Source organism: Natator depressus, chromosome 13, assembly GCF_965152275.1.
Source record: "Natator depressus isolate rNatDep1 chromosome 13, rNatDep2.hap1, whole genome shotgun sequence".
Classification (NCBI taxonomy): domain Eukaryota; kingdom Metazoa; phylum Chordata; order Testudines; family Cheloniidae; genus Natator; species Natator depressus.
In genome coordinates, this window is record NC_134246.1 from 38,699,731 (window position 1) to 38,714,710 (window position 14,980).

The 14,980-nt window shown below is 46.5% G+C and overlaps 1 pseudogene; it reads right to left on the reverse strand.

The window, feature by feature from the left end:
* Positions 1-8,040: 8,040 nt before the first annotated feature.
* On the reverse strand, positions 8,041-8,086 carry LOC141997931 (U5 spliceosomal RNA; annotated as a pseudogene).
* Between the last annotated feature and the right edge of the window lie 6,894 nt (positions 8,087-14,980).

Consider the following 14,980-nt stretch of genomic DNA (forward strand, 5'->3'; position numbering starts at 1 on the left):
AGGAACGAAGGACGCTGGCCTAGGCAGCAACAAAGGATCAGTTGGACTGTTGAGTGAGTCATCCCCCTTCTCTTGGACAGTTTGAGACTATGTTGAGGTAATGCTCACCTGACCCTGGCGGGGGGAGCAAAGTGAAGGGGGAAGAAAAGAACAGGATAAAAGGGAGAGATGTTTGCCATGCGCTCTCTCTCTCTCTCTCTCTCTCTCTCATCAACACCTTCAGACACCACATCAAGCAACTGAAGTGCTGATCAAAGGGGAGAGCCTGGCTGAAGAGCAACCAGCCAGCCTGTGATGAGACACATCTAAGTTTGTAAGGACATTAAAAGTATTAAGATCATCTTAGAATGTGTTTTGCTTTTATTTCATTTGACCAAATCTGACTTGTTATGCTTTGCCTTAATCACTTAAATAATAATCACTTAAAATTTATCTTTGTAGTGAATAAATCTGTTTGTTTATTCTACCTAAAGCAGTGCATTTGGGCTGAAGCATGTCAGAGACTCCCCTTGGGATAACAAGCCTGGTGTATATCAATTTCTTTGTTAAATTGAAAAACTTGTATAAGCTTACAGCGTCCAGCGGCGTAACTGGGCACTGCAAGACAGAGGTTTCCTAAGGTTGTGTCTGGGACCAGAGATATTGGCTGGTGTCATTCGGTTGCACAATCCGAGGAGCAGCTTACATGCCAGGGACTGTGTGTGAACAGCCCAAGAGTGGGGGTTCTGACAGCAGAGCAAGGTAAGGCTGGCTCCCAGAGTCAAGGATTGGAGTGACCTAGCAGATCATGGGTCCGGATAACACCAGAGGGGAATATCACACTGCTTCCCCTCTTTCGATCGGTCCCTGCTTTGCTCTGTGTCACTGTGTGTCTCTCCCGGAGCAGTGATAGATGGCGGTGTCTGCAATTGTCAGCAAGAGGAGTTCCAGGGAAACCTGGTTCTTGGCAGTGTCTTGTGTGATGATCATTTGACTCTGCACAGAGCTGGGAGACTCAATGTGCCACTTGCCAGACCTATACCAAGTGCACCCCATCCATTCCGGCCATTTCCCCAAGGAGTGCCAGATCCAGTCCCAGTTGTCTCTGGTGCTAGAAACCGAGTCTCTGGAGATGGTAAAAGTAAGTGTCAGGGACTCCCTGGGTTTCGCCTCTCCCGGACCCGTTTCCTTCAGTTGCACTTGGGAGAGGACACCTGGGAGGGAAATCCAGAAATGAATCAGTGAGCCAGGCTCCTATCCCCTGGGAGTGGGGAACATGAGAAAATTAAACACCCCGAGACCACGCCTAAGGGAGTGAAGCACCCAACTGGCACTGAATTCCATTGGGATCTAGGCACCTCATTTGCTTAGGCTGTCTTGAACGTGTCACCTTCTGCAGACACTGCAGGAAGGAACTCTGCTGACCCTCACTCTGCACGTACCTGAAGGGGCCTCCAGCATGAACAGGAAAACCAGTAGCAGGTTCATCTTAAGTGAAGGTGCAAACTGTCCCCGGCAACCAGGGCCAGGCAGTTCCGAGTCTGGGGAGAGAGTGAGGCTCCTCCAATTAGGGGTTTGTATTTCAACAGAAGCTCTGAGTCAGGGATTTGCATAGGTGATTCCCAGCCTGACTATATTAGATGACAGGGTGTGAGCTGCGTCTACACATAGGGATCTGTTCCTGGGACACTTCCCACCCCCCTGAGACAGGAAGTTCAGCTCAGTGAAGTGTGAAACCACCTATGGTGTTTGGATGCCCAAACTCAATTTAAATAAATAGCATTTGGTCATTTAACACTCTCAACGGACTTTGAAATTCTCAGCCAAATATAAGTGCAGGACAGCACCTTCTTAGGAACGAAGGAATATTTGGAGAAGAGAAAACATACCCCTTCTCCTGTGGTTTTGGTTGGGATTTCAGAAGAGCCCAAAGGAATTAAGAACCCAAATGACATCGAAATTCAGTAGTATCTAGGCCTTTAACTCTCTCACACCATCTCTTAAGTCGTATCCCGTGTTCGGTAGAGCGTTATCATCTTGTTAGCAAAAGCACTGCATTTACTGTACAGTCAGACATACATTTATCGTGAGTAAAGGCTTTATTCCAATGCCTCGAGTTAAATGGAAGTCTTTCGGCCGATATTAATGTGCTCTGGATGACATTAGTTTGTGGATTTATGTCTACTGCCTTCAGAGGACAGTAATTGTCTGAGAATATTCCTTCCTCCCTTCCATTTGGTATCATATCCAATGTGTTCTCTACCAGCACCCTGCTGAAGGAATTACCCGGGCTCATATTCTGGATAATATCTGCGCGGTGAATATCTTTTTCTTTCTTTTTTCTTTTTCTTTTTTTTGTAAATCCTTTGCAAGAAAGTATTTTCGAGCATAAATTACAATTCTGATCCTTGAACTATTATCTCTTCTCATTGTCATTTTGTTCTAACACGGGCAACAAAGTAATCCTTCTTGTTATTTACACTGCTGTCAATCTGAGCAATTAAGAGGTCCTGTTCCTCTTCTTCGCTTTCCTTGTGAAGTTTCCCTTTGTTTTCTTGCTAACCTGAACTAAGTATTTTTGGGAAAAAAATTCGAAGACATGTTCCCAGCATTCCCCCCCCCACCCCCGCTCTCTCGTTCCTTCATTGGTCTGGATTTCCTTCTGTTGTTTATATAATAACATTCGTACTGTCTTAACTGGTTGCAAAGCCAAATGTTTCTGGTGAGAGGTTATACTTACCGTGGAGTTTTGCCCCGTTATATTACAGAAGAAAGGAATAAGTTTGCCCTCTGCACAAGAGATATGCTTGGAGTGAGGTGTCCTTGCTATATTTGCAATATATTTTTATTCAGGTTTTTATATCAAAAAGATTTCTCACCATTAAAATCCTGGGGGCCCTGATTCTAGCCCCTGTCAGGCCTGTGCTCTATGCCAGTGTAGACAGCTGTCATTCCAGTCTGAAGTGACTACAGGGTCAATGAGACAGAGAAGGAGAACTCGAGTTCCCCCCAAAGATCCGGAGTGTTAGTAGTTTGCCGTGTGCACCGGGAAAACCCGCTTCCCCTTTTTGTATCAGCCCTGGCTCCACTTCGTCACTCTGCATCCCGATGTGTGCGTGTGTATCCCCCGGGCGCAGTCACAGGTGGCGGTGTCCACGGCTGGGACAAGGACAACAGTGGCTCTCCCAAGAAACCTGCACAAGCGCATTGCCCAAGTTCTGGATGAGACCTTTGAAGAGATCACTGAGGCCGATTGCCGCGATGTGAGAGAGCACGTCAACGCCCTATTCCACATCTAGGCATGTATGCAGCCCTAACCCTCCTTGCCCCAAGAGCCTGCACCGAATAACTTCCTTCCCAAAATAAAACCCACTTGCCAGGAACCTCCTCTGCTGTTTGTCCTTCCCCAAGCACCTGCCGCCGTGACTGGCTACCGTCCTCCTGGCTTGAGAACAGGTCCTGGCTGCATGCATCTCGGGATTCTGGGGTGTCTTCTTCTGCCTCAGCACCCTCGCTCCTGCTTTGCTCCTCCTCCTCCTGCCTTGTTGCACTGGGCTCTGAAGTGTCCATGGTGGTGCTTGGAGTGGAGGTGGGGTTGCCCCCAAGTATCGCGTCCAGCTCTTTGTAGAAATGGCAGGTCATGTGGGCACCACCGGAGTGGCGGTTTTCCTCACGGGCTTTGTGGTAGGCATTCTGCAGCTCCTTCACTTTAATCCTGCACGGCAGTGCATCCCGGTCACGGCCCCTTTCCATCATGTCCTTTGATATCTGCCGGAAGGTATTGTAATTCCTACGGCTGGAGAGCAGCTGGGACTGGACAGCTTCCTCCCCACAAACACTGATGAGGTCCAGAACCTCGCCGTTGCTCCATGCTGGGGATCGCCTGGCCCATGGAGGCAAGGTCATCTGGACAGATGCGCTGAGAGCACCCCACACCTGGCTGAGCAAACAGGAAGGGGATTTTCAATATTTCCAGAGAATTTAAAGGGCGGGTCTGACCGTTGGTCACCTGAGGGCAGGGGAGTAGAGTTCAAAGTGATGACCAGAGTGGCTAGCACAGGCATTGTGGGACACTTCTGGAGGCCAATCAGAGTGCACTATAGGACCAGGGCATCCACACTGGTGCCGTCGCGCTCCAGCAGGGGGGGGCAGCAAACGTTATTCCACTCGCCGAGGTGGAGACCAGCAGCACTGTAGCTGGGGAGTCAGAGCGCTCTGTGCCTTGCCCTTGTGCACGGGTAGTGAGCTAGTGCACCTGGGCCTCCTTTATTGTGCTGTAACTCGCAAGTGTAGCCAAGCCCTAAGTCACACTCCATCTCTTGCACTGTCAGACTCCATCTGACCGTCTGTTGCACACTCTCTTTCACACTACGTCTGTCTGTCACACAGTCTCTGTCACAGTCACTATCTCTCTATCTCACTGTCACACTCATTCACTCTGTCTTTCTGTCACACTGCCTGTTTCACTTTCGGTCACACACACACACAGAGTTTCTCCCTCCTTCTCGCTGTCACAGTAATTCTCTCTCTCTCACTCACACACACACACTCATTGTTTATCTCCGCCTGCCTGTCTCTTTCTCTCTCTATCTCTCTCTCAAAGCAGGGAGGTTTTGCAGGGTCTCGGAGTCACTGTGGGTTACTGTGCTCCAAGGCCGTACTTCACGGCACAGTAATAGATTGCACTGTCCTCCTCTCCCGCTCTGTTCCCTTGCAGATAGACTTGGCTTTTTGCTGCCTCTCGGCTGATGCTGATCCAGCCTCCAAGAGCTGGATTATAGTCCCTTCTCCCTCCACCCCAAAGTATCCCCATCCACTGGGGCGATTTTCCAGCTGGCTGCCTGACCCAGTCCACCGTGTAACCAGTGACTAAAAACCCGGACACAGTCAGGTCGTTTTAAGGTCTCCCCTGGTTTCTTGACTCCCCCATCGGATTCCTCCAACTTGATCTGGGAGTAAACATCTGTAGGAAAGAAAGGACACAGGGTCAATATGTCTTGCACTGAGACTGGGATCCTCCAAGGGTCTTAAGGGAATTAGGCTCCCATTGAAAGCCCATGGGAGTTGGGAGCCTAAATGCCAATTGATTTCATTGAGGGAACGGCACCCTTTGAAAATCAATAGAATCTGGGCACCTAAATATCACTGCAGCTGTGTGCCTAATGCCTTTAGGCACCTCAGGAAATCACAGCAGGAATCTTTGGCAAATTAATTCTCCCAGGCCATTAAGACCCAGCCCTTACGTGATGGGAAGAAGACCAGGACAGCGATGGCTACGCAGGTGCTCATGTTCCTGGCGCAGAAATCCGCACTGGAATGAAGGCTCGAATGTCAGCCACTGGAAGTGAGACCAGATGCAGCATCGTCCATCACGTTCTCTGTTTAAACAGAGAACTGACTGACGTGATTTACATGAGGTGTGCGTGTGGTGGGGAGTATAAAATGGGGCCCGATTTTCAAAAGAGTTCAGAAAAGTCAGATCCCCAGTTGGGGTCAGTCAGCTGTCATGCCATTGGAGTCAATGAAAAGTTCAAATAAAGAACTAGATAAGTTCATGGTCGGTAGGTCCATCAATGACTATTAGCTAGGCTGGGCAGGGATGGTGTCCCTAGTCAGAAGCTGGGAAAGGGCAACAGAGGATGGATCACTTGATGTTTATCTGTTCCACTCATTCCCCTTGGGGCACCTGGCTTTGGCCACTGCCAGAAGACAGGATATTGAGCTGGATGGACCTTTGGTCTGACCCAGTATGGCTGCTCTCATGTTCTTATGTAATGGGCTAGATACTGATCTAGGGTCAATTGGCCATTGCCCCTTTAGATTAAATGGGCACAAACCCCTAGATGACATAAATTGTCCTACATGACTTTGAGACAATAGGGTCACATCCCCAGCTAGGGTAAATTGGCTGTAGCTCCACTGGACTCAATAGTCAAGATTTGCAGCTGGTTTAAATCAGTATAGCTCAATTCAAAACAATGGGGCCAGATTCCTAGCGGGTGCAAATCTCTGTAGCTCTATTTGAGTCAATGGACCAGATCCCCAGCTAGTGTAAATCAGCAGAGATCTATTGATGCGTGTGGAGTAAGGCAGGTTTATATCAGCTGTGGTGATCTCACTTTCTAATGCCACTGCATTTTAATATGTAAGTTGCAAAGGGTTCTGGGGATTAACATGGACTGGAGGAGAAATATTGTGTCTGCAATTAGAGGGAAGACATCAAGGGGCTCGGCCTGAGCTCACAGACACATAGGTCTGCAGACCCTCAACCCAGGAACTGCATGGCCAGGGGAGTTGCAGGGCACATAAAAAGGGAATTTAATTGTTCAATTTGCATCTCCAGGGAGATAAAATCCCAGAAATGGGTGTTGGGAGACTTGGATTCCCTTCCTAGCTAAGCAAGCAATCCACCCTGTGCAGTGAAGGAAAAGTGAAGAAGGAAATATCCTTTTCACCAACTTCTGCTTTCTTCCTCTCTGTCCCTCCCTCTCCCATGAAGTTGCGGGGCACCTTCAGTCTGAGTTTTAAACATTTCTGTCCACCAGCAGACCCAAAATATTTCAAACTGTGCATCCAAAAATGCAGAAACCAAAATCGCCACTGAAAATGTGGGCCTCAAATACTTATCTGACCCCCTCTACTATAGGCTCTGAACAGCTCACACTCTTTAATGCGTGTAGTCTCACAAACCTCTTGTCTGCCAGGAGTATTATTATCCCCAGGGTGCAGATGTAAACTGAAGCACGGGCAGACTAAATGACTTGCTGTTGGTTACAGAGGAATCTGAAGCAGAGCAAAGAATCGAACCCGAGTTTCTGTTTAATGCACTAACCCTTGGAAAATCCTTCCTCTCTTGGGAAGGGAAGTTCGATGAGGTCTGTCTGGGTCTCTCTTTATTGGAAAGGCAGAAAAGGCATTTGAAAAGGGAAGAAATGTTTCTTTTCATCACATATAAAGCTGGCAGGAGACTGTGCTTCGTTTTTACTGTAAGGACCTGACCAGTGCCCTTTGAACAGAATAGAAGAAGTGCCGTTTCATCCAGTGGACATTGGAACAGTTCCCAAATCACAGTTGAAATGTGTGTAAACACGTCTTCCCCCTAAAGGGAGAGCTGAGCTGTGCGGAGCTTTCCCTGCAGCTGCATGAGAGGAAACAGTGACTGCAGCAGTGGTTCTGTCAGGCAAAACTGGGTTTTGTACTAACCAGGCAGGGATGCCAATCATTGTGTGTCTCTCGCACAGTAATACAGGCCCGTGTCTTCTGCTTTCAGGTTACGCATTTGCAAATTTAGCAGGTTGTTGGAATTGTCTCTGGAGATGGCGAATCGCCCTTTGACTGCCTGGGATAATATATATTTGTTCCACTGGGGCCGCTAATATAAGCCACCCAATCCAGTCCTTTCCCCGGAGCCTGATGGATCCAGCTCATCCCATAGTCTTTGAATGTGAACCCAGAGGCTTTATAGGAGAGGTGGAGAGAGTATCCAGGCTTTTTTACATCCCCTTCGGACTCCACCAGCTGGGTATCACACTGCACCCCTGAAAATACAGAAAGGATAAAAATTACTGTGAATGTAATAGCCCCCGCATCTCCAGTTTCTTTAAGTGACGAAAAGTCATCTTTGCAAAGTGCTGCAATGAGAACGAAGTTTAGCCAAAGCATCCTAATGATTCTGCAGGGAGTTCTCGGTGGGAAAGAACAGATGGTAACTGCACAGAGAGCTCTGGGTATTATTCTGGCTCACAAAACTCCTCAGAAGTATCACTGGTTTTAAGGAGGAAATTTAATCACATCATTTGCATATGCTCATCTTATAAGGGCCCGGCAGAAAGTTAATGGGTGTCTTTCCACTGAATTTAGCGATTTGCACTGACATCAGTGGTAAGGCTCCAGTTGACTTTTACAGGCATTCTGCTAGGGAGGGGTTGCAAACCATTGACTTCAAAAGGCCTTAATAGAGTAATTTAATAGATTCATAGATCCACAGCAGTTATGGCCAGAAGGGACCATTAGATCATCTACACTGACCCCCTGTATATCACAGGCAACTAAACGTTCCTCTCCACGGAAATCTTTAGTAAAAGGAGAAAGATTTATATGATCTGAATGCTTTACCTCTGTATTGAGCCAAATAACTTGTGCTTAGATAGATAGATAGATAGATAGATAGATAGATAGATAGATATTCAGTGTTAAAGCCAATTTCTTTCTTTAAGATGAAAGGAAGTTTTAAAAATGTTCTCACAACAGTAACATGACTCCAATTCTGCAGAAGTGTGCATGTGTTTACAAATTAACACACTCAGAACTACCGCTGATGTCATGAGCCTAAAGTAAAGCATGTGTTCATAAATCTTTGTGGGATCGGGGCCTATGGTCCTGATCCTAAGCCCTTTGGAAGTTAGTAAGAGTCTTTGCATTGACTTGAGTGGTCTTTTGACCTGGAGCTGTATTATGAAACAAATCAGCTGTGGGTATTCGTGCTGAAGATATTCATGGTGGGAGCTGCCCCCTCCAGGTGGCTACTGGCACAATAATACACAGCAGTGTCCTCTTAATTCAGGTTCCTCAGTTCCAAATAGAAATTACTAGACTTGTCCTTGGAGGTGATGATTCACCCCTTGATTGCAGAGGAGTAGTGGTTGTTATCTGGAGCATAATAATAAACCAACCACACCATTGTCTTCCCTGGAACCTGCCTGACCCAATACAGATTATAGTTGCTGAGGTCAAAACCTCTCACTGAGCATTTGAGTTGGGTGGATCCCCCAGGAGCTGACTTGACTGGGTCAGAACCACCTATGAATGGGCACCTAGGAAAGAACCAAAGGAGATACTGGAATATCACTCAACATATTGGGCTAGATTAGGCATATCTGGAATCGGACCATTTTTAGGGAAAGTGGCACATAGGCTCATAGAATAGAATCATAGAATATTAGGATTGGAAGAGACCTCACGAGGTCATCTAGTCCAATCCCCTGCTCAAAGCACCCAACCTGCTCAAGAAAGCTTTCCACTATGGTGAGAATGACAGAGTACTGTTACCCCCCTTCTACCCTAGCCCCATCTATATCTCCCCAGCCCCCTGAAGCAAGAATACAGCCAACAAAACAACCACCAAAAAAACTTCCCCCAAATGCAGTTTTCACCCTCAAAAGTGAGAAGACCAATATATGCCATGAAGTCCATTAGGAATTTTGTGATTACTATTAATTATCAGAGGAAGCTGATCAGAAATTACAGTGATTGTCATCAAAATAAAATTTTAAGCTAGAAAGAGAGATAATGTCAGAGAGTATGAAAATGATAGATAGATAGATAGATAGATAGATAGATAGATATGTGTGTGTGTGTGTGAGAGAGAGAGAGAGAGAGAGAACAAGTATAAATATATGCCAATGGGGCTATGTTAAATGACTACAGATGAAATTCTAGCCCATAAAGTGTATTAAAGATGGCTATAATACTGATTGAAAAATCTACTTACATGAGAGCCCAGATAGAAATAATACCCACAGTAGAAATTCCATTGCAATGAGAGAGTAGTCAATTTCAGTAACCTGTGACACAGAGGAATTAAAATTTCTGAGCCAGTGGTCTCCACTATTGTTTAGTGGTCTCCACTATTGTCTCCACTGTTGTTTATTGTTATGTTTATGTATGAGTTACAACATGTGAGTTTTGCATGCTAATAAGATGCCATTCTTAGTCAGAATAAAAGCAGGGCCTGGGGTTCTCAAAGGAGCGTAAAAGAGTAAGTCACACAGATCCTCTTGTAATTCAATGTGAACTAGGCAGGTACATCACTATTAAAATCAGAAGGAGGAAGGTGTCCAACTCCCTTAGGCTTCAAAACCCCAGTCTAGGGTTTTGGTGCTCATAGGCCAACAGAGAACAGGGACAAGGAGAGATGGATTGGGGCAATGAGGGAAAACCTGACAAAGAATTGCAGAAAGATTCACATGAGAGTACTTTTAAATGTGACATTGAAAAAAAGCCGTACAACAGAGTTTCTCTCTGCCGTAATCTAATAATGAAAATGAAAGCTTTGCTGCACTCAGAAAAGATCAGGCATGAGAACACCCAAAGATACACTGGAATTTTGTGGGTACTAAAGTTACATACATGCTTACACTTGAAAATTACAAAGAAATTTAGAGGGAATTAGGTGCTGAAATCCCATTGAAAATCAGTTGGATACTCAGGCTGAAATTTTCAACAGATTCTTAGGGAAGAATCTTATTTTCAAAGGAAATTAGGTGCAAAATTCCCTTTGAATTTGAATGGGATTTGGGTACCCAACTCCATTAGGTCTCTTTGAAATCCTAACCCTTTCTCTCTTAGACTTTTTTGAATATCCCAGCCCAAATTCCCTTAGACTGCTTTGAAAATACCACCCCGTTTCCCTTTGGCTACTTTGAAAATGCTCCTTTGAAAATACCAGAGCAAATCCCCTTAAGTTGTTTTGAAAATACCATCCTGGGAGTTTTAGCTGATTCTGGTTCTTTACACCAGTGCAACTCTATTGATTTCAGTGAAATTACTCTGGATTTACACTGGTGTGCCTCAGCTCATATTCAGGATCTAGAACCGCAGAAGGATAAATGTTTTCTCTGTTCACATTGAGCTGTCTGTGAGCATCTGCTGCCCCCTGCTGGGAGACAGAGGCACTGTGTGTCTTGTATTAACTTTTAACTCTGTGTAACTTTCAGGCAGGTACACAGCACTGTCCACTGGTCAGAGGCTGTTGATTTGTAAATACAGTGTGCTGTGGGAATTATTCCTGGAGAGAGTGGATGACTTTTTAATTATCCGCATAAAATGCAACAACACTATACGTTGGGCTGCATAGCCAAGAGACCCACTTCTGTCATTTTCCAGTAGCCTGTCAGGCCCAGCCCTAATAGTGGTCATTGAAGGTGAATCCAGAAGTTTTTCACAGGATAATTACCTGGCTTTTGGTACTTATATAGCAGCTGTTTCTTGTAATATCTGGTTTGATTATGGAAACTGTTCTGATAATAATGACTGCACAAACACAGAGGGACTGTCCTCTGAGAGCTTCAGGATCAGAGAATTATCCTGAACACCTGTTAGGGGTGGTCTAAATAGTGCCTGGTCCTGCCATGAGTGCAGGGGCCTGGACTTGATGACTTCTAGGGGTTCCTTCCAGTTCTATGATTTTATGATTCCTTTTAAAACAGGAAGCACAATAAAATATTTTTTTTTATGTCAGAGATGAACTCCCAGTGCTAAATGAGCTTCTCTATTGACCTTCGGTTCAAGTGGCATACGATCAGGCAAAACAGGATAGGTACATTTCTGTCCTTAAGGCCCAATCCCTTAAACATGGACCTCTTGTCTATACACAAATGTCAACTAAATCATTTTGGAAAAACAATTTATTTCAGACTCGTATGTGTGCATGTATAGCCAGGTCATATGAATGTATTTTGTGTCAGTAACTTGGGTTTTCTTGGGCTCTGAGTTAAAGACCCTGCAAAGAGCCCATGCGTGAAATTACACACCACCACCAACAATAAATAGCTTTTATATAGCAGTTTTCCCCAGGTCTCAAAATGCTTCACAAAGGATGGCAGTAAAATTATCCCCATTTTTAAAGATTGGGAAACTGAGACATGTGGCACTAAAGTGACTTGCTCAGGGTCACCAAACAAGCAAGAATCAGGAACAGTACCAGATCCTCCTGAGTCCCAGTGCAGTGCCTTTTAGGCCCTACTGCCAAAGCATTTACACATGTACTTATCTTTAAGCACATCGGTAGTCCCCATTGAAGTCTATGGCACTTGTTGCTACAGAGAATTATTTCCCAGGCATCTTTATGGTGTGTCTTGCCCGCATGCTCAGGGTTTAACTGATCATCATATTTGGGGAGGGAAGGAATTCTCCGGCAGGTCAGATTGGCAGAGACCCTGTGGTTTTTTGTTTTGTTTTTTCCTCCCTTCCTCTGCAGTGTGGGGCACTGGTCACTTGCTCATGTGAACTAGAGTAAAAGGTGGCTTCTCTGTAATTTAAAGTCTTTAGCTCAAGATTGGAGAACTTCAGTAACTTGGCCAGCTCCTGCCGGGGAGTAGGATCGGGGCACTGGGGCTTTACAATGCATGGTTTTGTTGTTATTAGTACCAATTACTGGTGTTATCGTAGTATCTAGACATCCCAGACACAGTCAGAGACAGTCACTTCCCAGAAGAGCTTACAGTCGAAACAGACAAAGGGGAAAGCAAAGGGAAGTGACTTTCCCAAAGTCACCCAGAGGTCAGTGGCAGAAAAGAACCCAGGTGTCCTGATGCCCAGTGCACTGCCCTATCCACTAGACAACACTGCCGCTTCATTTTTGCCTCCTCATCTGCGTATGTCCCTTGTTTTCAATTCGTATCGATTTGTTCGGTGAACCCTGCTGAATGTGGCCTCGCTGGTCAGAGCCCGCTTCCCCTTTTTGTGCCAGCCCCGCTCTGCTCCGTGTCACCGTGTCTCTGGCGCAGTAATACGTGGCGGTGTCCGCGGCTGTCAGCGAGCGGAGCTGCAGGGAGAACTGGTTCTTGGAGGAATCTGCGCTGAGGGTTGCTCGGCTCTGGAAAGACGGGCCGTAGTATATGCGCCACTTGGAGCTGGACCAGTCGATCTGTCCCACCCACTCCAGCCCTTTCCCGGGAGCCTGTCGGACCCATTCCCAGTAGCTACTAGTGACCGAGTCACCGGTGATAGCACAGGTCAGTGTGAGGGTCGCTCCGGGCTTCACCACCCCTGGACCGGACTGGGCCAGCTGCACTTGGGACAGGACACCTGAGGGGAAAATAAAAGATCGCATCAATGTAGGAAATCATTCCCCACCACTGTGCATTTACCTTCCCTGCAGCAGTTACTTACATCCCGGGGCGGCCATTAGGGAAAGAAAAAGCATCAGAAACTTCATTGTTTGCAATCAAGGACTAAAATGTGCCCAGCCGGCAAGAACGGGCAGTTCTGTGTCTGGGGGGAGACTGAGGCCCCTAGAACCAGATGATTGTATTTAAACAGGAACCCCCGGGGCAGGGATTTGCATGCGGGTTTCACTCAGCTAGGATAAAAAGGGCTGTCAGAGGGAGGCTCTGGCTAAAAGGGGACATGTCCCCAGGCACAAAGGGGGAGAATTCAGCTGTGCTCCAGAATTGAAATCTCATTTTGTCACCACCTGCAGAGAATTAGCCAGGGTGCATACCTACATAGGACCATAGTGATGGCCATATGCGGTCAGTCCCATGTTCCAACTAGTCCAATATCATCTCTCTGACTGTGGCCAGTAACGGATAGTTCAGAGGAAAGTGTAAGAAACCCTGTAGTGGGCAGTGTGGGGTAACCTGCCTTCCACATTAGATCTTATCCTGATTTCCAGTAATGAGAGATTGGCTTAAATCCTGAAGCACCAGGTTTTAAATCCCTTTCAAATACAGGTTGTGATTAGCTAGATAACTCTGGATATTCTTCATGTCCCTATAAATGTGCCATTTGTTCAAGTCACAATTTGTGACAGGAGCCCCGTGTTTGACCCCGTGAAAGCCAAAGATGAAGGATAACGCTCTGGTTAAACCACTGAACTGGAAATAGAAAAGGAGGACTTGTGGCACCTTAGAGACTAACAAATTTATCTGAGCATAAGCTTTCGTGAGCTACAGCTCACTTCATCGGATGCATTCAGTGGAAAATACAGTGGGGAGATTTATATACATAGAGAACATGAAACAATGGGTGTTACGATACACACTGTAAGGAGAGTGATCACTTAAGGTGAGCTAATACCAGCGGGGGGGGGGGGGAACCTTTTGTAGTGATAATCAAGGTGGGCCATTTCCAGCAGTTGACAAGAACATCTGAGGAACGCGGGAGGGGGAGGGGGATAAACATGGGAAAATAGTTTTACTTTGTGTAATGACCCATCCACTCCCAGTCTCTATTCAAGCCTAAGTTAATTGTACCCAGTTTGCAAATTAATTCCAATTCAGCAGTCTCTAGTTGGAGTCTGTTTTTGAAGTTTTTTGTTGAAGAATTGGACTGGACTTGATGACTTCTAGAGGTCATAATTCCTGCAGCCACTCCAGGGTGATGGGGGCTGCAGGAAGGGCAGCCAGCATATCCCTAGGTCCTGCGTCGCTCCCCGCAGGCCCCATTGGCCTGGAGCTGGCAAACCGCGGCCAGTGGGAGCCGTGATCTGCCGAACCTGCGGACGCAGCAGGCAAACAAAAGGGCCCGGCCCCCAGGGGCTTTCCCTGAACATGCCGCGGCCCTAGTTTGAGAACCACTGTTCTAGATAATACTTTGTCCTGACTTGAGTGCAGGGGAGTGGACTTCATGACCTCTCGAGGTCCCTTCCAATTCAATGATTCTATGAACATCACAGTAACTGATTTCTTCCCTTGTCTCATTTCTCAGAGTTGTCGTTTATAGACCTTCATCTCCCCTTAGAGCTTAAGACATTGTTTTCAAACTACAGCAAAAGGTTTTTGCCTGGGTATAAATTCATTTTCCCTCACCGTGTCTCACACAGTGATACCCGGCGGTGTCCTCGGGTTTCAGGACTGTCATTTGCAGATACACCCTGGCGACGGAGTTGTCTCTGGAGATGGTGAATCACCCTTGAACAGCCTGTGAATACCACTGGCTCGATCCAGTTGGTTTGCTGACCTCAGCCACCTATTCCAGCCCTTTCCCTGGAGCCTTTAGGACCCAAGGCATGCTGTGGTTGCTGAAGGGGAACCCGGAGGCTTTGCAGGAGAGACGGAGAGAGTCTCTGGGCTTTTTCGCATCCCCTCCGGATTCCACCAGCTGGACCTGGGGCCGGGCACCTGGGAATAGAAACACATTATAAATCGTATCAATGTGAGTTTCAAATACTCCTACATTTCTCTGCATCTCCAGTGTACTAAGAGAGAGAGAGAGAGAGAGAGAGAGAGAGAGAGAGAGAGAGAGAGAGAGAGAGAGAGAGAGAGTCTTCCAGAGTTAT